At 49.4% G+C, this 24,722-nt stretch overlaps 1 pseudogene; it reads right to left on the bottom strand.

The window, feature by feature from the left end:
• Positions 1–8,059: 8,059 nt before the first annotated feature.
• LOC140428964 (U2 spliceosomal RNA) lies at positions 8,060–8,260 on the bottom strand (annotated as a pseudogene).
• Between the last annotated feature and the right edge of the window lie 16,462 nt (positions 8,261–24,722).

The raw sequence follows: 24,722 nt of genomic DNA, 5'->3' as shown, positions 1-24,722 counted from the left end.
GGCGCACGAGGCGCTGCACAAGAGGTGGGCGGAAAGATTTGAGGACCTGGAGAATAGGTCGAGGAGGAAGAATCTTTGGATTCTGGGTCTCCCTGAAGGAGCTGAGGGGCCCGATACTGGAGCATATGTGAGCACAATGCTCAATTCGCTGATGGGCGCGGGAGCTTTCCCGAGGCCCCTGGAGCTAGATGGGGCTCATCGGGTCCTGGTAAGGAGACCCAAGGCCAACGAGCCGCCAAGGGCTGTAGTGGTGAGGTTTCACCGCTTTATGGACAGAGAGTGCGTCCTGAGATGGGCCAAGAAAGAGCGGAGCAGCAGGTGGGAGAACACGGAGATCCGAATCTACAAGGACTGGAGTGCAGAGGTGGCCAAGAAGAGAGCTGGCTTTAATCGGGCCAAGGCGGTGCTCCATCGGAAGGGGGTGAAGTTCGGTATGCTGCAGCCAGCGCGATTGTGGGTCACATTCCAAGATCGGCACCACTATTTTGGGAATTCTCATTCATTTCCCATGTACATAGAGCCTACTCCCGGATAGATTTTTTTGTTTTGAGTAGGGCGCTAATCCCGAAAGTGGAAGGAACGGAGTATTCGGCTATAGCCATCTCAGACCACGCCCCGCACTGGGTGGAGCTGGAGTTAGGAGAGGAGAGGGACCAGCGCCCGCTGTGGCGTCTTGATGTGGGATTACTGGCAGACGAGGAGGTGTGCGGGATGGTGCGGGGGTGCATTGGGAGATACTTGGAGGCCGATGACAATGGAGAGGTGCAGGTGGGGGTAGTCTGGGAGGCGTTGAAGGCGGTGGTCAGGGGAGAGTTCATCTCCATTAGGGCTCACAGGGAGAAGAGAGAGGGCAGGGAGAGGGAGAGGTTGGTGGGGAAATCTTAAGGGTGGACAGGAGATATGCAGAGGCCCCCGAGGAGGGACTACTTAGGGAGCGGCGAAGCCTCCAGACGGAGTTGACCTGTTGACCCAGGGAAAGCAGAGGCACAGTGGAGGAAAGCACAGGGGCGATGTACGAGTATGGGGAGAAGGCGAGCCGGATGCTGGCACACCAGCTCCGTAAGAGGGTGGCAGCGAGGGAGATAGGTGGAGTTAAGGATAGCAGGGGGAATACGGTGCAGAGTGCGGTGAGAGTAAATAAGGTGTTTAAGGACTTCTATGAGGAACTGTACAGATCTGAGCCCCCAGCGGGGGAAGAGGGGATGTGACGATTTTTGGATCAACTGAGGTTCCCGAGGGTGGAGGAGCAGGAGGTGGCTGGTTTAGGGGCACCAATTGGGTTGGAGGAGCTGGTTAAAGGATTCGGGAACATGCAGGCGGGGAAGGCCCCGGGGCCAGATGGGTTCCCGGTCGAGTTTTATAGGAAATAGGTGGACCTGCTAGGCCCGTTGTTAGTGAGAACTTTCAATGCGGCAAGGGAGGGGGGAACCCTGCCCCCGACAATGTCCGGGGCGCTGATCTCTCTGATCCTGAAGCGGGAGAAGGACCCACTGCAATGTGGGTCGTATAGACCGATCTCGTTCCTCAATGTGGATGCTAAGTTGCTGGCAAAAGTGCTGGCTACGAGAATTGAGGACTGTGTCCCTGGGGTAATTCATGAGGACCAGACGGGATTTGTAAAGGACAGGCAGCTAAACACTTATGCGCAGGGGCTCCTCAACGTGATTATGATGCCATTGGTGGAGGGAGAGGCGGAGGTAGTGGCAGCTATGGACGCGGAGAAGGCCTTCGACCGGGTGGAGTGGGAGTATCTTTGGGAAGTGTTGCGGAGGTTTGGGTTCGGGGAGGGGTTTATCAGTTGGGTCAGGCTCCTATATAGAGCCCCGGTGGCGAGTGTGGCTACGAATCAGTGGAGGTCGGAGCACTTTCGGCTGTACTGAGGGACGAGGCTGGGGTGCCCCCTGTCCCCCTTGTTGTTTGCATTGGCAATTGAGCCTGTGGCCATGGCACTAAGGGAGTCCAGGAAATGGAGGGGGTTGGTCCGAGGGGGAGAGGAACATCGGGTGTCGCTGTATGCGGACGACCCGTTGCTGTATGTGGCAGATCCAGTGGAGGGGATGGTGGAGGTCATGCGGATCCTAAGGGAGTTTGGGGACTTCTCGGGCTCTAAGCTCAACGTAGGGAAAGGTAAACCCTTTGTGGTGCATCCAGGGGACCAGGGAAGGGGGATAGACGACCTAAGATTGAAAAGGGCGGAAAGGAACTTTCGGCACTTGGGGATCCAGGTGGCTGGGAGCTGGGGGGCCCTGCACAAGCTCAATTTGACGCGGTTGGTGGAGCAGATGGAGGAGGATTTCAAAAGATGGGATGTGCTGCCACTCTCGCTAGCGGGCAGGGTACAGTCGGTTAAAATGATGGTCCTCCCGAGGTTTCTCTTTGTGTTCCAGTGCCATCCCATTGTGATTACCAAGGCCTTTTTTAAATGGGTAGGTAGGAGCATCATGGGTTTCGTGTGGGCAAATAAGACCTCGAGCGTAAAGATTGTGTTTCTGGAGCGTAGCAGGGACAGGGAGGGCTGGCGCTGCCGAATCTGTGCGGCTACTATTGGGCAGCCAATGTGGCGATGATCCGTAAGTGGGTAATAGAGGGAGAGGGGGCGGCGTGGAAGAGGTTGGCGATGGCGTCCTGCAGGGGCATGAGCCTGAGGGCGCTGGTGACGGCACTGCTGCCGCTCTTGCCGACAAGGTACACCACGAGTCCGGTGGTGGCGGCAACGTTGAAGATCTGGGGGCAGTGGAGACGGCATAGGGGCGAGATGGGAGCCTCGATTTGGTCCCCGATTCGGGAGAACCATCGGTTCGTCCCGGGAAGGATGGATGGGGGGTTTCGGAGCTGGCATCGGGCAGGGATCAGAAGAATGGGGGACCTGTTTCTAGGTGGGACGTTTGCGAGCCTAGGGACGCTGGAGAAGTTTGGGTTACCCCGGGAAATGCGTTCAGGTATATGCAAGTGAGGGCGTTTGTGAGGCGGCAGATGAGGGAATTCCCGTTGCTCCCGGCACAGAGGATTCAGGACAGGGTGATTTCGGGTGTCTGGGTCGGAGAAGGCAAGGTTTCGGCAATCTATCAAGAGATGAAAGAAGAGGAGGAGGTTTCGGTAGAGGAGCTAAAGGGCAAGTGGGAGGAGGAGCTTGGGGAGGAGATTGATGAGTGTCTGTGGGCTGATGCCCTGAGTCGGGTTAATTCTTCCTCCTCTTGCGCCAGGCTCAGCCTAATACAATTCAAGGTTGTTCACAGAGCGCATATGACAGGGGTGAGGATGAGTAGGTTCTTTGGGGTGGAGGACAGGTGTGGGAGGTGCTCGGGGAGTCCGGCAAATCACGTCCACATGTTCTGGTCATGCCCGGCACTGGAGGGGTTTTGGAGGGGTCTTGCGAGGACTATGTCCAAGGTGGTGAAAGTCCAGGTCAAGCCGAGTTGGGGGTTGGCATTATTTGGGGTAACGGACGAGCCGGGAGTGCAGGAGGCAAAAGAGGCCGGTATCCTGGCCTTTGCGTCCCTGGTAGTCTGGCGGAGGATCTTGTTATTATGGAAGGACACAAAGCCCCCCAGTGTGGAAGCCTGGATAAATGACATGGCAGAGTTCATTAAGCTGGAGAGGATAAAGTTTGCCTTACAAGGGTCTGTGCAGGGGTTCTTCAGGCGGTGGCAACCGTTCCTAGACTATCTCGCAGAGCGCTAGGAGGAGGTCAGCAGCAGCAGCAACCCGGGGGGGGCGGGGGGGGGGGAGCCTCTTTCGGGGGGGTATTTGGGCGGGTGGGGGCGGTGTTTCCCCAAGGGTACTCCTGAATGTCATATGGGGGGGTTAATATATGCGGGAGAAACCCAATGTATAAGTAGTTTATTATTTTTGATTATGGTGTTTGTGTTCTTTCTTCTTTTTGTTATGGGGGGGGCTTGTTTGTTAAAAAATTTTGTTGGAAAAATTTGAATAAACATATTTTTTTAAAAAGAGAAGGTAGCTGGAGCCTCAGTTCAATGTCTTATTCAAAAGACGATGGGTGTGATTTGCCGGCCACATCCCGCCGGAATCGGGACGGGATGCGGCTGGTAGATCCCGCGAGAGGTCTCTTTCAGAATTCCCAAAGGTCGGTACGTCTCTTTATATCTTGCCCATTGTGGGCGGGATCCAGACTTACATTGTCAAATGAGCTTAAAAACTCACTTAACTATGCCAACGGCAGATCTAACCAGCTCCTGGGATCTACCGGCCTCACCGAGGAGAACTCAGACAGGTACCGTTTAGCACAGGTCCCCACAAATGAGGAACAGGTGGATAAGCACTTGGGTTGGGGGGGGGGGGTTGACCTCCCAGGCAATTGGAGGCCCCCGGGGGGAAGTCGACCACTGGACAAGTGGTACCCTGGCAATTTGCTGCCACTGGGCGCCGTGGCACTATCAGGCTAGCAGGGGCACTGGAGGGTGCCAGGCTGGCGGTGCCAAGGTGCCCAGGTGTCATTTGGCCCATATCGGGTATCGGGTCCAGGGATGCCCGTAAAAATGGTGGGAGATGCGACTGAGTGCAGCCTTGGCGGGACATTCTCCGCTGAAGCCTGAAAAAAAACTGAGTACCATTAGATAGCAGTGTTGTTCCCGGCTCTACAAGCGACCCCACTAATCCCGCCCAGAACAGACTCTGGTTTTTTTTTGTGAGATCGCGTCCGATACCTCCAACAGGGCAACACATCCACAGCACTGCCCTGAAGTTTCAGCCTCAGTTTTGTGCTCAAATGTCCGGAGTGGAACTTGAACCCGCAACTTCCTGACTCAGAGCTGAGAGTGCTATCACCAGGCCATGGCTGACAAAGTGGTACTTGTTTTGAATAGGGGAATTTTAACATCAAGGGTTTGCATATTTTTATTTTAACTGTAAACTGCTCTTGAGTTGGCTTTTTAATTAACGCTGACTGAGTAAAAAAAGGTACTTCAATCCATTTGATTCCGTCTCACTTCCAACATCACCTGTAAAAGAAAATGTGATAGGGTTCTCACCTGGGAGGGGTTTACAGGAAGGGTTCCGAAGAAGGGTTACATTGGACTTGAAGGATTAACTCTGTTTCTTTCTCCAGAGATTCTGTCAGAGCTGCTGAGCTTCCCCAGCACCTTCTGCTTTGATTTCAGAGCTCCAGCATCTACAATATTTTCCTAGTATTAATGGCACATGGAAATTAATCTGCTCTTGGAAATTAATAAAAACAATGTGGATGAAGGGTCATCTGGACTCGAAGCGTTAGCTTATTTCTCTCCCTACAGATGCTGCCCGACCTGCTGAGATTTTCCAGCATTTTCTCTTTGGTGGATGAAGGGACCACTGGAAGGTTAACCTTAGGCAACATGTTGTCTGTTGTTGTATCATTATGCTTTTGTTATTTTAAAAACAGGATTTCAATTTAACAACTTTCGGAAACAAATTGAATAAATAAGGAAATTGTTTGCAGTGGCTTTAGTACAAACTCAAACCCTCCAACTCGATCTTCAAATTTCCTGATGACACCACTGTAGTGGGTCGGATTTTGAACAATGATGAGACAGAGTACAGGAATGAGATAGAGAATCTGGTGAGCTGGTGCGACGACAATAATCTCTCCCTCAGAGTCAACAAAACAAAGAAGATTATCATCAACTTTAGGAAGCGTAGTGGAGAACATGCCCCTGTCTACATCAATGGGAACGAAGAAGAAAGGGTTGAGAGCTTCAAGTTTTTAGGTGTACAGATCACCAACAGCCTGTCCTGGCCCCCCATGCCGACACTATAGTTCAGAAAGCCCACCAACAACTACTTTCTCAGAAGACTGAGGAAATTTGGCATGTCAGCTACGGCCCTCACCCCAGTTCACCAACTTCTACAGATGCACCATCGAAAGCATTCTTCCTGGTTGTATCACAGCTTGGTATGGAGCCTGCTCTACCCAAGACCGCAGGAAACTACAAAAGGTCGTGAATGTAGCCCAGTCCATCACGCAAACCAACCTCCCATCCATTGACTCTATCTATAATTCCCGCTGCCTCAGAAAGGCAGCCAGCATAATTAAGGACCCCACTCACCCCGGACATACTCTCTACCACCTCCTTCCGTCAGGAAAAGGATAGCAAAGTTTGAGGTCACATACCAACCGACTCAAGAACAGTTTCTTCCCTACTGCCATCAGACTTTTGAATGGACCTACCTCGTATTAAGTTGATCCTTTCTCTACATCTTGCTATAACTGTAACATTATATTCTGCAGTCTCTTCTTCCTTCCCTATGTACGGTATGCATTGTTTGTACAGCATGCAAGAAACAATACTTTTCACTGTGTACTAATACATGTGACAATAATAAATCAAATTTTTAAAAAACAATATTTTGCTGGAAATATTATTCGTACAGGGATGTGGGTCGCTTAGCCAGCATTTATTGTCTATCCTGAATTGCCCTTGAACTAAGTGTATTTCAGAGGGCATTTTAAGTGTCAATCATATTGCTGTGGGTCTGGAGTCACATGTCGCCCAGACTAGGGAGGATGACAGATTTCTTTCCCTAAAGGACATTTTAGTGAACCAGGTGGGTTTTTACACCATCTGACTTTTAATTCCAAATTTTTATTGAATTCAAATTTCACATCTACCATGGTGGGATTTGAACTTGAGCCCCCAGAATGTTACTCTGGGTCTCTGGATTACTAGTCCAGTGACAATGCCACTATGCCACAACCTCCCCATCCCCACTGCCTCTTCTTACAATACGTTTGCATCTCCTACTTGATCCCATTCGCTTAAGAATTAACAAACCCCTTTGGAAATTTTGATATATTTTCCGAACTTCAAAAAGATGATTTTGAATACTTAGTTGTCCCTTGGTTATGTCAATGTTTTGATGGGCTTAGACACATGAAGCTATTGATGGAATACTGCATCAAGGAGCCCGGGCTAAACGTCCATAGGACAGCACGGTGGCCTAGTGGTTAGCACAGCTGCCTCATGGCGCTGAGGTCCCAGGTTCGATCCCGGCTCTGGGTCACTGTCCGTGTGGAGTTTGCACATTCTCCCCGTGTCTGCGTGGGTTTCACCCCCACAACCCAAAAATGTGCAGAGTAGGTGGATTGGCCACACTAAATTGCCCCTTAATTGGAACAAATAATTGGGTAATCCAAATTTTTTAAACAAGGCTAGTGTCCCAGGCCCATCTTCAGTTGCTTCATCATTGATCTCCCTTCCATAATAAGGTCAGAAGTGGGCATGTTTCACAGAATTTACAGTGCAGAAGGAGACCATTCGGCCCATCGAGTCTGCACCAGCTCTTGGAAAGAGCACCCTACCCAAGGTCAACACCTCCACCCTATCCCCATAACTCAGCAACCCCACCCAACACTAAGGGCAATTTTGGACACTAAGGGCAATTTAGCATAGCCAATCCACCTAACCTGCACATCTTTGGACAGTGGGAGGAAACCGGAGCACCCGGAGGAAACCCACGCACACACGGGGAGGATGTGCAGATTCCGCACAGACAGTGACCCAAGCCGGAATCGAACCTGGGACCCTGGAGCTGTGAAGCAATTGTGCTATCCACAATGCTACCGTGCTGCCCACATGTTTGCTGATGATTGCACAGTGTCCACTACCATTCACGACTCTTCAGCAACTGAAGCAGCCCATGCCCTCATACAGCTGGACAACATTCAGACTTGGGCTGTATAAAAGCTCAAGAGACCCGAGAAGGTAAACCCAAAAGAAGTTTAGTTTTACAACAAATGTAAAGGCAGCAATACAGCGTAAAGTCCCAAGGTCCCAATTGGGTTCGACAATCAACGTTTGGCAAGTTTTGTTCCAGATGCAAAGGAAAAAAATTGCTTCGCTCAGTATTGTTACTCTAAGCTCAACCCCACCAGATCAGTCAGCACAGTGGAAGACACAGTCTCCAGTGATGAAACGTCATTGTTATTTGGAGTAATAACAGAGGAGAAGAATTTTTTGGAGATATCAAAAAGTTCTCGAGTACTTTAAAAAATGCAAACTTAAACTCCATTTAAAATAAATGCTGTTGATGAGGACAAATGGCTGCTACCACTTTTTTAAATTGCTTTTTCTGAGTTCCAAAGCCAGGGCTCAGAGTGTGGACAGGGACAAACCCCTAATCCAGCTCCTTACCTGCTCCAAAAACCAATTCAAATTCAAATTGAATCCAATTTGTGATCCCCACAAGAGAGACATACCAGATCTGAGCCAAAAGGGCAGAGCAGATACTACACTTGATCTCAGCCAAAAGGCCGAGAAGCGATCCAAAAGGCTGGGAAGCGATTGGCTGCTACCACTTGAAGTGAATGGTACAGTGGTCCAATTAAAATTAAACACTGGTGCCAAAGCCAATTTAATCAGCCTGACTGATTTTTAAAAAATTAAAATTCAGCCAATTAGAAGAAATCACAAAGTATCTCTGAGAGATGATAATGGTTCAAGCATTGAATGTGATGGTGCTTGTGACCTGAGTATGGTGGTGAAGAACATAGTTTATTCCGTCCCATTCTGTATTGTGTCCGAGAGCTTGGATTCATTATTCGGTGATCAGTCCTGTGAAGAATTAGGTCTAGTGCAGGTGGTATGTAGCATCCACAAAGGATTGGATCAACACTCCAACGATTCTGAGAACATTATCAGCAAATTCAGCAATATGTTCACTGATTTCAGTGCACTACCATTCGCCAACGAGATACAATTTAAAGAAGATGCATTATCGAAAGCACCAATACTATTAGTAGTGAAATTGCTGAAGAAGTAGATCTGCATGTCAATCTCATTTCTACCCTACCACCCGTATCAGATACAAAACCACAAGTTATCAAGAAGGTAGAAGAATCGAACAATGAGGTAAATTCCATGGTATGTGTGAAACAAAACAAATATAATGCTCGTATAGGCATGGATCCCAAAGACCTTAACGAAAAAAGTGTACATATTGTAAAACAATTATTACAAAAGCAATGGACAGCCAGTTTGATCCATATCTCACAAAATCATGTGACAAAGCATTACCATTGTCACATGGTAGATCGCCAGCAGAGTTATTCATGAACAGAAGGTTGCATACCACGCTTCCATACTTGAAAAAGAAGGAGGAGAATGCAGTGGTACTGCAGGAAATGCAAAGCATTAAAACAAAACAAAAACAGTTCTATGATAGAGTGTCTAAATCTTTACCACCTCTGTGTAGTGAGGACATTGTGAGATTGGAAGTTTCAGGTAAGTGGTCGAGAAAAGGCAATGTACTTGAAAAAGTAACACCTCGTTCCTACAATATACAGACAGAGGAAGGGTTGGTTTTAAGAAGAAATCATCGCGTGCTCTTGTAAACCAGAGAAGACTTGCACAACTATGATGGATGACAAATCTACATAAGATTCAACATCAGCTTCAGTGTCAGACAGTTCAAAGGAAAGGGCTGTAATGATATCATGGTTGTGGTGTAATTCACTGACTGACCACTAGGAGACTCATTATTATATAAGTGAATGTTAAAGTCAGGTGACCTCAGACTGACTTGGGAGCTGGGAGCGAGGTTGCTTGTGCATGTTCATACTGTTATTCATCTGTTGTTGTGTATATATTTGACCCACAGTTAATGTTAATAAATCATTGAGATTTTTGTCGTATAAATCAAGTGTTCTTGTCGTATAAATCAGGCATTCGACGAGAACATTACATGTACAACCCCCTGTGGGTGTTGACATTGACGTATTTTCTAGATGCCACATCTAACTCCAGCTCGAGGTACGCATGACTCATATCCAGCTTGGTGAAGGAGTGGCCCCCCCCAGCTGACTTAGCATGTAGGTCCTCTATGGGCATGGTATGGAGTACCTGTCCAAGCAGGAGACCCTGTTGACTGTCATTTTGTAATCGCCACACAGGCGAATAGACTTGTCTGGCTTCAGCACAGGGACTTTCGCTGCCCACTCTCTGAATTGGCCCTGGTATATATAGTTCTCCAACCGACTCAGCGCATCATCCACCTTTGTTAGCAGAGCTTATTGGGCTGGGCCTCTGGGTTCATGTCGATTTTAGCTGCAGCCCCCTTCATCTTTCCCAGGCTGTTCTGGAAAACTTCCAGTTACAATCCGAGGACTTTATACAAATCAGCAGCACACATCTGGAAGATATGCTTCCAGTCCAAGTGGAGTAATTGTAATTGCGGAGTCACTGCACCAGCACGTGTGGTAGCCGGACCGATTGTTGTCCATGGCTAACCAGGATCACCGTGGTCCCAATGATGGTCAATAGTTCTCTGGTGTATGTTACCAGCCGGGCCTTGGTATCCTTCAAGCCCAGGGGCTGGATCCACAAACGGAACTTATGGAGTATCTGTTGTCCAATAATTGAAACCGCAGCCCTGTATTGATTTCCATGTAGGAGGCAGTGGCACAGTGGTATTGTCACTGGACTGGTAATCCAGAGACCAAGAGTAGTGCTCTGGGGATCTGGGTTCAAATCCTGCCATGGCAGATGGTGAAATTTGAATTCAATAAAGTATCTGGAATTAAAAGTCTAATGATGACCATGAACCCATTGTTGGATATCATAAAAACTAATGTTCTTTAGGAAATCTGCCATCCTTACCTGGTCTGGCCTACAAGTGACTCCAGACCCACAGCAACATGGTTGACTCTTAACTGCCACCTCAAGGGCAATTAGGGATGGGCAATAAATGCTGGCGCAGCCTTCATAGCCCCCATCTCATGAACGCATTAATAAAATTGTCCAAGAGGTGACTATTAACTTGGGGCGTTATTCTTATTGGAGTTATTTGCTGATCGTGACATATTTTAACTGCATGAAGTCATCTTTCTCAGGCGGGGCAATGTGCAAGCCCTGGCTCAGGGCACTTGTATCACCTGGGTGACACATTCGCTGTAGCTTCTGATAGCCTCGACCGCCATGGTTCCTGCGACTGCAAGTGCATTTTATTCCAAACATGATACAAAAACACACTCCACAAACTCACAGTCCACAGTTTATGCAATATCCCCCCCATCCCCGACCATCGCCTTACCTTCCCCACATTACCCACCCAATAATAGTGCAGCAGGTTCAGGAGAGCCAACCCTCCTTCTGTCTCTGCCTCTGTAACAGGCCCTGCTTTACCCTCGGCACCTTCCCTGCCCATATAAACTCCGAAATCACTGTCTCCAACCTCAGGAAGAATGCCTTCAAGGAAGGGCTGGAAAATAAACAGGAATCTTGGCAGCACACTCATCTTTACCACCTGCATCCTCCCCGCCAATGTCAGGTGGAATGCATCCCTTCTCTTAAAATCCCCTCTCATCTCTTCCACCAATGTTGTCAAATTCCACCTGTGCATCGTAGCCCACTCCCTCGTCACCTGAATCCACAAACACCTGAACCTTTCCCCCAGCTACCTTGAATGGCAACACCTCCAAGTTGGTCCCCCGCCCCACTGCATTCACCGGAAACACCTCACTCTTCCCACCCAAACCTCTCCAATATTCTGTAGCCATCTAAGATGGCCACCTGCAAAGGACCATGGGAATTATGGCCAACCCAGGACTCAGACAGATACAGAGCCTATGTGAATCTAAAACACAGGTAACCAGACATAATCAAAACCCCCGCTCGTTTGCATTTTAATGGCCCATTTTCCCAGGACAATAGAACTCCAATCAAGCAACCGGTACAGCCACAGACTGATCGGCGCCACTCCCCTTACTCAGAAAGCACAACTGCACTTCCAGTGGCGGCTATGAAGGAATAAGTCGCACATTTGGTGGCTCCCGCTTGGGTCGGACTTTTGGACCTTTTCCCCCCGATTTTCTACCGGACATGATTTGTAAAACTGATGACAGCGTCAATTCTGTACTGAATTCCCACATCGGTGAATGGAGAGAAGGGCTAGAAGTGCTCATAAAGGCAGAAAGACAGAGAAGGCTTGGGCTGAAGCTGCAGCAGGAGACAGCATGGCGGACGACCGGACCTCTGGTTTGTCGACCCAGCGGTCGATGGAGCAGCTGATGCAATTATTCAGGAAAGCTTTGCTAAGCAGAAACGGGACTGCTTGGACCCGATAAAAGAGTCAATTGAGCGGCTGGAGCTTAGGTTGGAAGCCCAAGATCGGGCGATCCAGAAGGTAGAGAAGGCGCTGGCTGAGCAGGAGGAACATCCAACTGCGGTGGAGTTGGAGGTGGAGTTGCTGAGAGACCAGCAGAACAAGCTCCTGGAGAAGGTGGAGGACCTAGAGAATAGGTCCCGCCGGCAGAACTTAGAATCGTTGGGCTCCTAGAGGGGTCCGAAGGAGCGGACGCTGGGGCATACATCGCAGATATGTTTGAGAAGCTGCTGGGGGGGTGGGGCATTCCCCCGACCCTTGGAGGTGGACAGGGCTCACAAAGCGCTCGCGAGGAAGCCACAAATGGGAGACACCCGAGGGCAATGGTGGTGAGATTCCACAGGTACTTGGATAAGGAGCGCATTCTACAGTGGGCCAAGCAGACACTGAGCTGTAAGTGGGACAACAGTATCCTGCGGGTTTACCAAGACCTGAGTGTGGAGGTGGCCAGGAGAAGAGCAGGCTTCAACTAGATTAGGTCGGTCCTTTTTAAGAAAAAGGTGAAGTTCGGACTGTGGTATCCGGCCCAGCTTTGGGTCACGCACGAGGAACAGCACTTTTATTTTGAGTCGCCTGAGGACGCGCTGGACTTCATGAAAAGGAAAGGACCGGTGCTGGACTGAGAACTTTTGAACTTCGCTGCAACGTTCATGCTTTGTTTTTTTTTGTTTTTTTCTGTTCTTTTAAAAAAAAAAATTCTTGTTTTTCGTTTTGTGGAAGCTGTCTGTAATGCCTTTTGCATTGATTTGGGACTAGCGGTAGAGCTGAGTGAGTTAAGGTTTTCATTTGCAATGTTGGGGGATGGAGATGTGCTTGTTTAGATCTTGATGTTTTTCTGTCGGGCAATTGTGTGGGGATTGTTTGATGTTGGTGTATGTTTGCATGAGCGGGGGGGGGGGGGGGGGGGGGGCTCACGGAAGTGCAGTGGGGGGGTGCATATATTCAGTTTATTAAGGTGTTTGAGTTACAGAGTGTTGTTACTAGGGGGGGGGTAAATGTTCTGCTGACGAGGGAGGGACTTGGGCTGAGGGACAGAGAGGAGGTTGCGGACGGAGGCTGCCTGGGGGCGGGCCGGTGGAGGCGCTGAGCATGGGCTGGAGGTGGTCCCAAAAAAGGGGATGGCTGATCGGTGAAGGGGGGGCGATGAGCCCCCCGACTAGGCTGATTACCTGGAATGTTCAAAGGTTAAATGGGCCGGTCAAGAGGGCACGTTTTAGGGGACTGAAGGCGGACGTGGTAATGTTGCAGGAGACGCACCTTAGAGTAACTGACCAGATTAGATTGAGGAAAGGCTGGGTCAGTCAGGTCTTTCACTCAGGACTAGACTCAAAGACTAGAGGGGTCGCGATCCTGATCAATAAGCGGGTGGTGTTTGAGGCGGGTAGAATAGTCTCGGACGTGGGAGGTTGGTATATTATAGTCAGTGGGAAACTGGAGGGGATGCAGGTGGTATTAGTGAATGTATATGCGCCAAATTGGGATGATGTGGAGTTTATAAAGAGGATGCTGGGGAAGATACCGGACCTGGATTCGCACAGGTTGGTCATGGGAGGGGACTTCAACACAGTTAATGACCCTGTCTTGGACCGGTCAAGTTCGAAAACGGGCAGGGTGACAGCAATGGCAAAAGAACGAAAAGGGTTCATGGAGCAGATGGGGGGGGGGGGGGGTAGATCGAGGGAGATTTGGGCAGCCGAGGGCGAAGAAGTTCTCCTTCTACTCACACGTGCATAAAGTGTTCTCCCGGATTGATTTCTTTATTTTGAATAGGGCCTTATTGGCAGGGGTGGTGGACACGGGGTACTCGATGATCACAATCTCAGACCATGCTCCGCACTGGGTTGACCTGCAGGTTAGTAAAGACAGTAACCAGCGCCCGCACTGGAGGGTAGATCATAGAACATTGAACATTTCAGCGCAGTACAGGCCCTTGTGGGACTTTTGGCCAACAAAGAGGTGTGCGAGCGGCTGAGGAAATGTATTCAGAACTACCTGCAGGTCAATGACACGGGGGGAAATTTCAGCAGCGGTGGTCTGGGAAGCACTGAAGTCGGTGGTCAGAGGGGGGCTGATCTCGATACGGGCCCATTGGGAGAAGGTGGACAGGGCAGAGACGGACCGGTACTGGTAAAGGAGACACTACAGATCGATAGGAGGTATGCGGAGACCCCAGGGGCAGGGCTTTTAAGGGAACGGCGGAGGCTACAGGCGGAGTTCGGCTTGTTAACCACAGGGAGGGTGGTGGAGCAGCTGAGAAAGGCGAGGGGGGTGATCTATGAGTATGGAGAGCAGAATGCTTGCACATCAGCTTAGAAAGAGGGAGGCAGCCAGGGAGATAGGAAAAGTAAATGACGGAGATGGGAACCTGGTTGGAGATTCAGCAGGGGTGAATAAGGCGTTTAGGGATTTCTCCAGTCCGCTGTATAGGTCAGAAACCCCTACGGGGCTGGAGGGGATGAGGAACTTCTTGGAGGGGCTGAATTTCCCAAAGGTGGACGGGGAGCTGGTAGAAGGGCTGGGGGTCCCAATCGGGCTGGATGAGATAGTGGAGGGTCTGAAAGCCATGCAGTCGGGTAAAGCCCCGGGTATCCAGTGGAGTTTTATACAACATTCTCTGGGATATTGGGGCCGGTGTTGATGAGGATGTTCAATGAGGCAAAGGAAAGAGGGGTGTTGCCCCCGATGTTGTCACAGGCCACGATTACGCTGATTCTGAAGCAGGACAAGAACCCGGAGCTGTGTGGGTCCTACAGGCCGATATCCCTGTTGAATGAGGATGCCAAATTGCTGGCCCAAACTTTGTCCTCCAGGATTGAGGAATGTGTTCCGGACGTTATTGGGGAGGACCCGACGGGGTTTGTTCAGGGTAGGAAGTTGGTGGCCAATGTAAGAAGGTTGTTAAACATGATCATGATGCCCCCGGAAGGTAGGGAGGTGGAGGTAGTGATCGCAATGGATGCAGAAAAGGCTTTTGATCGGGTAGAATGGGATTATCTGTGGGAGGTACTGGGACAGTTCGGATTTGGGCGGGGCTTTATTGACTGGGTCAGATTGGGTCAGGCTCCTGTGGCAAGTGTACGGATGAATAGGACAACATCGGACTATTTTAAACTGCACCGGGGGACGAGACAGGGATGCCCCCTCTCCCCACTGTTGTTCGCGCTAGCTATAGAGCTGTTGGCAATTGCTCTGAGATCCTCAAGGGGCTGGAAGGGTCTGGTCCGGTGGGGTGTGTTGGGGGGGGTGGGGGGGGGGGTGCGGGTGGGAGCACAGGGTCTCGCTCAATGCAGATGACCTGCTTCTGTATGTATTGCACCCAATAGAGGGGATGGAAGAAATCATGAGGATTCGAGGGGAATTTGGCCGGTTTTCGGGGTATAAGCTAAATATGGGGAAAAGTGAGATGTTCGTGGTCCAGGCGAGGGGACAGGAGAGGCGTTTGGGGCAGCTGCCGTTTAGATTAGTAGGGGGAAGCTTTAGGTATCTAAGCATTCAAGTGGCGTGGGAATGGGACCGGCTGCATAAATTAAATCTGGCCCGACTAGTAGACCAAATGAAGGGCGATTTTCGGAGATGGGACGCACTTCTGTTGTCACTGGCTGGGAGGGTGCAGACGGTGAAGATGGCGGTCCCCCGAGATTCCTGTTTGTGTTTCAATGTCACCCATCTTTATTCCGCTATCCTTTTTTAAACGGGTCAACAAAGTGATCTCTGGTTTTGTTTGAGGTGGCAAGACCCCGCGGGTAAGGAAGGTAATGCTTGAGTGGAGTCGGGGCGAGGGCGGGCTGGCGCTGCCACATTTTAGTAACTGTTACTGGGCGGCGAATATAGCCATGATCAGGAGGTGGGTGGTTGGGGAGGGGTCGGCATGGGAGCGTATGGAGGCGGCTTCATGCAAAGGCACCAATCTGGGGGCTTTGGTAACTGCGCCTCTGCCGTTCCCGCCGGCACGGTACTCCACCAGCCTCGTGGAGTACTCTGGGGGCAATGGAGGAGACATGTGGGAGCAGAGGGAGCATCGGTCTGGTCCCCAATCTGTAATAATCACCGGTTTGCCCCGGGAAGTATGGATGGGGGATTCCGGATATGGCGGAGAGCAGGGATTGAGAGGATGGGGGACATGTTTGTAGAGGGGAGCTTTCCGAGTATGAGGGCGCTGGAGGAGCAGTTTGGGTTGGCGAGGGGAAACAAATTCAGGTATCTGCAGGTGTGTGACTTCCTACATAAACAGGTGTCAACCTTCCCGCTCCTGCCGCTAAGGGGGATTCAGGACAGGGTAGTTTCCAGAGGGTGAGTAGGAGAAGGGAGCGTCTCAGACATTTACAAGGAACTTATGGAGTCAGAGGAGAAGCAGACCGAGGAGCTGAAGCGCAAGTGGGAGGAGGACCTGGGAGGAGAAATAGAGGATGGTCTATGGGCGGACTTGTCGAGTAGAGACATGTCCACATGTTCTGGACATGCCCGAAGCTTAGGGGATATTGGCAGGGGTTTGCAGGTGTCATGTCCACGGTGTTAAAAACAAGGGTGGCACTGAGTCCAGAGGTGGCGATTTTCAGGGTGTCGGGAATCCAGGAGGAGAAAGAGGCAGACGTTCTAGCCTTTGCTTCCCTGGTAGCCCGGAGACGGTTACTGTTAGCTTTTAGGGACTCAAAGCCCCCGAAATCGGAGACCTGGCTATCGGACATGGCTAGCTTTCTCTGTTTGGAGAAAATCAAGTTTGCCTTGTGAGGATAACTGTTAGGATTCGCCCGGAGGTGGCAACCGTTCGTCGACTTCTTCGCGGAAAATTAATCGTCAGCAGAAGGGCAGGGGGGGGGGGGGGGGGGGGTTAGTTTAGCTTAGAGTAGGGAGTTAATAAAGGTGGGACCTTAATAAGGAAGGGAGACGGCTTTTGCACCATGTTTATAGTTTCATGTACATTGTTTATTTTGTTGTTGTTTCAATACCAAAAATACCTCAATAAAATGTTTATTAAAAAAGAAAGAATTGTGTTCAACTATCGAGGGATTGTGAGCCGGAAAAGAGCTGAAGCCATACCCACTGTTTAAATTGCCGCCTTATTCCCCTGTCCCAAATTAAAAGTAGAGAAAGAGATAAGAGAAGTAATGGCCACTAAAGCAATGGAAAGATTGATGAATCCTCAGGAACCCGAGGTCGCAGCGACCAATAGAGCAGAGCAATGCCCCATATGGGAGGAAGAGTTAAGGAAATACTTAAAGGGGAAAGGATGGCTTTGGTTGAATTGGTTGAATTGATGAGTCAGGTCCAGGAAAGATAGGACAGACTTGGTGGGAGAACCTAAGCGAGGTCCACAAGAAAAATGTAGGGAAAGTCAGAAAGCCGATGGCAATAGTGTCCTGTTTGGCACAGTTGCGGCATAGAGGAGGCCGTGAAGACGCTCCGTAGGCAGTTAATTGAGAAGGAAGAAAATAACGAGGGAAACAGTAATGAAAGCGAGAAGATAATTGAGCAACTCCGGGAACAGTTAGCAGCTGAGGAAATGGAAATGGCTGATGTAAAACGTGCACATCAATCTTGTCTAGTTCACCTTAGTAGCTTCCAGACCCAGTACGATAAAGCCTACCAAGATACACAGTGCGCAGTCCTGGTAAGAGAGGAAACAGAACAGGTCGCCCAGCTAACTAGCAAATGCGCAGATTTAAAAGCAGCTTTGAGAGCGCTCCACAACTCCACTAAGGAACAGAGGCAGAGTACCGTTGACCATGCTACATGCTGACAAACGATAGAAACGCTACAGTCGCTACTCTCAGTACAGAATGGCTTCAGGTACTCTTTCGGGCAGGATTTAGATGAGGAAGATGCTCCCGATTGGCAAGAGTTAAACAAAAGCGCCCAAAGATACGTAGAGGACACGGGAAATCAAAATCGAGCCCCCCACGCCCCAAAGAGAAAAGCACCCGCAGCACCGACTGCACAGGCAGCACACGCCCCCACTCACAATTCGACCCTCATGAATCCGGTTACCACACAACGCACATCATCGGATCAGGAGGAGCCTGATATCGTTTACACCATCCCACTATTCATAACCCAATTAAGAGAAGCTTGCACGAAAATGAGTCCATTGCAGCCCACCACAGACCCGCACAGCTTCTTTGAGGAGGTGCGCCAACAAAAAGTTATGTACGGCCTAGACAAGAGAGAGGAAGTAAAGCTAATAGTTATGAGCCTTAGCCAGTCCGTAAGGTCAGCTTTGCCAGAACTCCAAAATGTAGCAGGAGGAACCCTGCAGGAAATGAAAACAGCCATATTAGATGCCATCGGGTATAACAAAGGAGATCCAGTCGAGGGTTTAAATCACTGCACGCAAAAGAAGAGAGAGCATCCGACCGCCTTTGCTGGTCGCTTATGGATTCATTTCATTTAAGAGCTCCTTAAAAAGACCGCCCCATGGGACTGGATTCTGCAGCACACAGACGCCATTGATGATTTGAAACACGCCCAGGCACAGCCCCCACTTTACAAGTTCCAGACCCAGACTTGCCCTATGCCATAGAATTAGCAACCACCGACCGAACCCTATCAACAGTACTCCTGCAGGATCACTTAGGACCCGTAGCCGATGCCTCAAGAGTATTTGACCCCAGGGCGGCATGTGGCGCATGTCATGATAGTCAAACACACACATCATGGACACACCAACAGAATTGAACCTGCACCCCTGGCTTAGTCCTGCTCCATAATTAAGAACATGCGTGATCTTATGGTCAGAGACGCATTCATTCAAGACAAGCATGAGCCAGGATTTGAAAAGGTCAGGCATGGCTGAACAAAACAGCAGTGGCGGTCAACACTAGTGTGGCTGCATAACTACATGTGCAAAGAGCATCCGGTGACAGTTTTAATACGCTAATAATCCTTTGTTTAGTGAAACAGTGGTCCCCGCAAAAGAACAAGTTGCCCAAGACATGGCATTTTCATGGATGTTATAACCCTCATGAGACCCACGTGGACATCCCAATTGATCTCCCCATGGGACTCTAGAGCTCTCTACTGGGGGCAGAGGCACATCAGCTGTGGCTCGTGGAAAATAGGTTTGGGACCATGGAGCTGGAAGCAACGTTGCTACTTTGTTGAATCAAAGCCTTTTTGGATTTGGATTTATCTGCTGGACCGATAATATATACAACGCATTCCCTGATCACAAAATAATTTGACATCATATTTTTCAACGGTAGCTAAAATGCACTTGTGACAGAATAGCTTGGGCATGCTTCCCTGGTCATGTTTGCATTAGTCAAGCCTAAAATTCAGGCCAATACGGAGTGCTGCAGTGCCATCTTTCAAATGGGATGTTAGCAGAGGACCTTGGTAAACCAGGAGATGAAAAATGAGTTCTCCTAATGTCCTGTGCAGTAATTCATCCCTCAAAACTACCTGGTCATATTCACTCCACAGCCGATGAGAACATGCTCCACAACAGTGATTGAACTTCCAAGTGGAATAGGTTCGCCTGGTATACAGGACAACCCCTGAAAGAGTCAGTCACGTGTGACTTGAAATGTTAACTGTTTCTCTCCACAGATGCCAGACCTGGACTACGTCTGGCATTCTGCTTTTAAGTTCAGATCTCCTGTATCAGCATTTTCAGTTTAACAAATTGAAATATTGGTTTATGTTCCACCTTGCAGCTAAAGGATTATTCATCTTTGATTGGCCAGGAGTTGAAAATCAAACTAGTGGAGGCTCCTGGGAAGGGGATCGATTAGAATAACGATGACTGCTAGTAAAGGAAACCTGACTGCATATAAAGGCACGTATTTTATCTCTAGCCATACCAGAAAATTGGGAAGGCTCCTGCTATTTGGGATAGGTAGCCCCTTGCGTACATCACGTCCAGCAACTGCAGGACCATCTCCATCACAGGACGGCACAAAGTGTTATGACATGGGCACAAATACTGGGAATAAGGATACCACCATCAGGAATAGCCACTAATGCATGCGAACTAGGAGACATCCTTGAGCAGTTAGCTAATGACACTGCAGAAGCTGAACCAGATAGAAACTGAGACGGTCGCTATAAGAGCGGTTGCCCTGCAGAATAGGATGGCTCTTGATTCCTTGTTAGCTGAAAAGGGAGGTACTTGTGACCCGATTGGTAGTGATTGCACATACGTCCTTGATAACTCAGAAAAATTGATAATCTGATGGATCACATTTATAGAGGTAACAAGATTACATGAAAATGACGTATGGGGCTTTGGCTTTGGATGGTAAGATCGTCAAAACAGAGGATTGTGTTCTGGATTATAATCGCCATTGTAATCTTGTTTGTCATATGGTTACTGCTTTGATGTTGTGCAAGATATTTTTATTGTACGAACACTGGAGAACAGCCCTCGCTCCCGTGCCTCCTTGCTACCAGGCTCATAACATGCAAGGACCTGTCATACATCCGTTCCCCATACATTATGAACCACCCTTCTCTACGGAGGATACGATAATTTACTAAAAGGTGTTGATCAAAAGACCATCAAGGAGGTAATTGTGGAGGGGAAATTAATGAGTTACCAATTTAGAAGCATGCTTGGAATATTGACTATTTTAATACTGCTTTTGAGTGAAAACAAGTAGGTCAAGTAATGTAAACTAAATACTGCTTAGTATTTTATACTCTGCATTATTATGATAAGTTCTTCCGAAGGAAAACCTACTCTAATTGTTTTTAAAATAAGGGCAAAACATTCATATTTCCTCTTGTGTATGTTCCCAAGCTTTATCTCTTCAAAGTTGTTTATTTCACACTATAAATATAATGGTTTTCGGCTGTATAACTGAGTGCGGTGCCCTGGCTTTGCAGCTAGAACACACACTCTCTCCACAAATATATTTGTGTAAATAAATTTCCTTAAATCGAACCTCGAGGAATTTGTCTTTATTATGATTTCCACGACAGCGAGGAAGCCTTGGCCTATTCCTCTTTCCTGCTCTATTGCTTGCTCGTGGCTCTTTGGGTTTTGGCAAAGATGTGGTATGAAATTCTGGGTGCTGAAGGGTAGGGAATGGGACAGGGCAGTAAAACACAGGTCCATTCTGAAACTTGGTTTTCTGAAGGCCAGGCATTTGATCTGCAATGTTGCAGTTTAGGATGGTGGGGGGGGGATTATTGCTGTGCTAGTCTTGCTATAGGCCTATATTCTTTCCTTGATGTGCATTAGAATACACTACTTCGCCTTATTTACTGGGGATTTAACCAAGTGCTGGAAATATGACTTCAGAACTTTGCTTTTTATTAACTTCTCTAAGTTGCTTTCTTGTACACAGTTTGGAACTGATCCTCCTTTACATAATTTCTACAGAAAGCCATGAACAAAAAGCATTGTTATTCACAGCAATCTGCTTCATTGCCTGTCTGTTCCACCATGACATCCATTTCCATTGCACTAATTCATTTGGCAGGTTTGTACTGGCTGTATAAAATGATGATGCTTGAGGGGCTGCTGTCAAACCGATTTGAGGTAACCGAATGAATAGGGCTTTGGATATGGAGAATTGTGTAAAATGTTGTGAACTGGACACCGACCACAACAGCCACCTAGCCTGCCATAGCAGGTGGTCTAGTTTGATACACCGGTGAGACTCGATTCTTTGCTGTTAATGGGGTTAAGATGGGTTCATGTAGATCAAAAGGTGGCTAGTGAGCCTAGCAGGTGTCATGATATTCAAACACACACATCATGATGGACACACCAACAGACAAATCAGAACACACAACACCACAACCAATCACACACAAAGACAGGAACCATATAAAAGCACGAACACGACACCTCTGGTGGACAGTAGGTCTGGGGACAAGGACACGGACACGACCTGTTTTAACATCACAAACAGGGAATCCCCACGTGCAGAGTATCAAGACAAAACTGTACATAGAAGGTTTAAATAAAATAGCGTTGTACCATATACAACTGTGTTGGCTCATCTGTGTGTCAGAACGCCCAACACCACATGGTACAGGAGTGGATCGACACCTGCCAACTAACCTGCCATTCTGGACATGGACCGCACCGACAAACCGCAGCCGTTGCAAGTCGCGGGGAACCTTGGTACCAATTGGAAGCTCTTCAGGCAGCGATTTGACCTGTACATCCGAGCCAACGAGAAACAGAGTGCCTCAGATGAAACGAAGATTGCACTGCTCCTCTTCTACGCAGGGCAGCACGCCCTCGACGTCTTCAACTCACTGGTGTTCGAAGAAGGGGAAAACCAATCCAAGTATGACACGGTCATCCTCAAACTGGACCAGCACTTTAATGTTGAAGTGAATGAAAGTTTTGAAAGATACCTCTTTCAGCAACGCCTGCAAGGTAAGGAGGAGCTTTTTCAACCCTTTTTGACGCACCTCCAAATTCTAGCGCAGTCCTGCGGTTACGGCAGCACCACAGAGTCCATGATCAGGGACCAGATTGTTTTTGGCGTTGCCTCCAGTGGCCTACGCCAGCAGCGTCTTAAATTAAAGGCCTCACCTTAGCATCTGCTGTGGAAGCCTGTGTCCTCCACGAGAATGCAACCAGCCGTTTTGCCCGATTTCAGGCATCCGAATTGGCAAGGAGGGGGTCCCCTGCCGTCGAATCGGCAAGCCAGGCCGTCCACGACGCTGAACGCATCCAGGCCGTCGATTACTTCCCGACCCGCGGCCCCGACGAGAGCGGCCGCTTCCCGCGCTTTTCGCGGTCTCCCGCGCTGGTGCGTGCCAAAAATAACGGCCACATCGAGGGACGCACTGCGCAGGCGCGCCCACCGCAAGATCGCATTGCGCATGCGCAGTGGCGCAACGAACGCCGTGACGTCATGACGTGCGGCAATTGTGGAGCTGTACGCTTAAAAGGGCAATGTCCTGCTAAAAACCGACAGTGCCTCAGATGTGGCAAGATGGGCCACTATGCTGCCCACTGTCGTGCGGCTCAACCCATGGATCCTGCACATCCCCGACAATCTCGCAGACAAGTCAGGACCGTCCAGCCCACACATCAAGACTTCCAGTTAAGTGATGCAGATGACCAGGATGCCTTCCGCGTTTCCTTCATCGACGTCAACAAGGTCAATGCCATCAATCCAGCCGATGAGTGGTGTGCCACCCTGACGGTCAACCGATCGCGCGTCACCTTCCGTCTGGACACCGGCGCATCCGGCAACCTGATTGCATATTCTGAATTCCAGGCCATGAAGGTCAAACCACCCATCACGCCATCCCGGCTCAAGATGGTTGATTATAACGGGAACGTCATCCCGTCCATAGGATCTTGCCAGCTACAGATAACTCACAAGACGCACACGGCCACACTCCCCTTCGAAGTTGTTGGCTCATCAAAAGACTCGTTACTGGGCGCACAGGCGTGTAAGGTCCTTCACCTGGTACAGCGCATTATGTCTCTCTCTCCAGATGAGATATCCGACTTCCCGGATGCTGAGTTCCACGCAAATCTCCATTCCCTCCTTGCTCACAACCAGGAGGTTTTTGAAGGCATGGGGACATTGCCATACACGTACAAGATTCGACTCAAACCGGACGCCATCCCTGTCGTTCACGCACCTCGCAGGGTTCCTGCGCCACTCAAAGACCGCCTCAAGTTGCAGCTGCAGGCTCTTCAGGACCAAGGGGTCCTATCCAAGGTCACGGAGCCCACGCCATGGGTCAGCTCCATGGCCTGTGTAAAGAAGCCCTCTGGCGAGCTCCGCATATGTATAGATCCTAAAGATCTGAATAACAACATCATGCGGGAACACTATCCCATCCCGAAACGAGAGGAACTCACCAGCGAGATGGCGCAAGCCAAAATATTTACCAAATTGGATGCATCCAAAGGATTTTGGCAGATCCAATTGGACCCGGCCAGCCGAAGGCTATGGACGTTCAACGCCCCTTTTGGCAGATTCTGCTACAACCGGATGCCATTCGGCATCATTTCAGCATCTGAAGTTTTCCACCGCATTATGGAGCAGATGATGGAAGGCATCGAAGGGGTACGTGTATATGTGGACGATATCATCATTTGGTCCACCACTCCGCAGGAACACATGCATCGTCTACGACACGTCTTCACCCGCATACGACAAAATGGCCTGCGTCTCAACCGCGCCAAGTGTGCCTTCAGCCAGACTGATCTGAAATTCCTTGGGGACCACATTTCACGATCAGGGGTCCGTCCCGATGCAGACAAAGTTAGCGCCATCACAGCCATGCCACGGCCGGCTGACAAGAAGGCTGTCCTAAGATTCTTGGGCATGGTCAGCTTCCTTGGGATGTTCATTCCCAACCTGGCTTCTCATACAACGAATATGCGCCATCTCGTAAAAAAATCAACAGAATTCCACTGGCAACAATCGCATCAGCTGGAATGGGAGGAGCTCAAGCACAAACTGGTCACGGCACCAGTGTTGGCGTTCTTTGACACGGCTCGCCCTACAAAGATCTCAACGGATGCCAGCCAATCTGGTATTGGAGCGGTACTCCTGCAAAAAGACAGCACATCGTCATGGGCCCCGGTTGCATATGCCTCACGAGCCATGACCCCTACCGAACAGCGCTACGCGCAAATTGAAAAAGAATGCCTGGGCTTGTTAACTGGACTGGACAAGTTCCACGACTATGTGTATGGT

The sequence above is a fragment of the Scyliorhinus torazame genome, chromosome 8, assembly GCF_047496885.1.
Source record: "Scyliorhinus torazame isolate Kashiwa2021f chromosome 8, sScyTor2.1, whole genome shotgun sequence".
NCBI lineage: Eukaryota > Metazoa > Chordata > Chondrichthyes > Carcharhiniformes > Scyliorhinidae > Scyliorhinus > Scyliorhinus torazame.
This window is presented reverse-complemented; position numbering and strand designations above follow the sequence as displayed.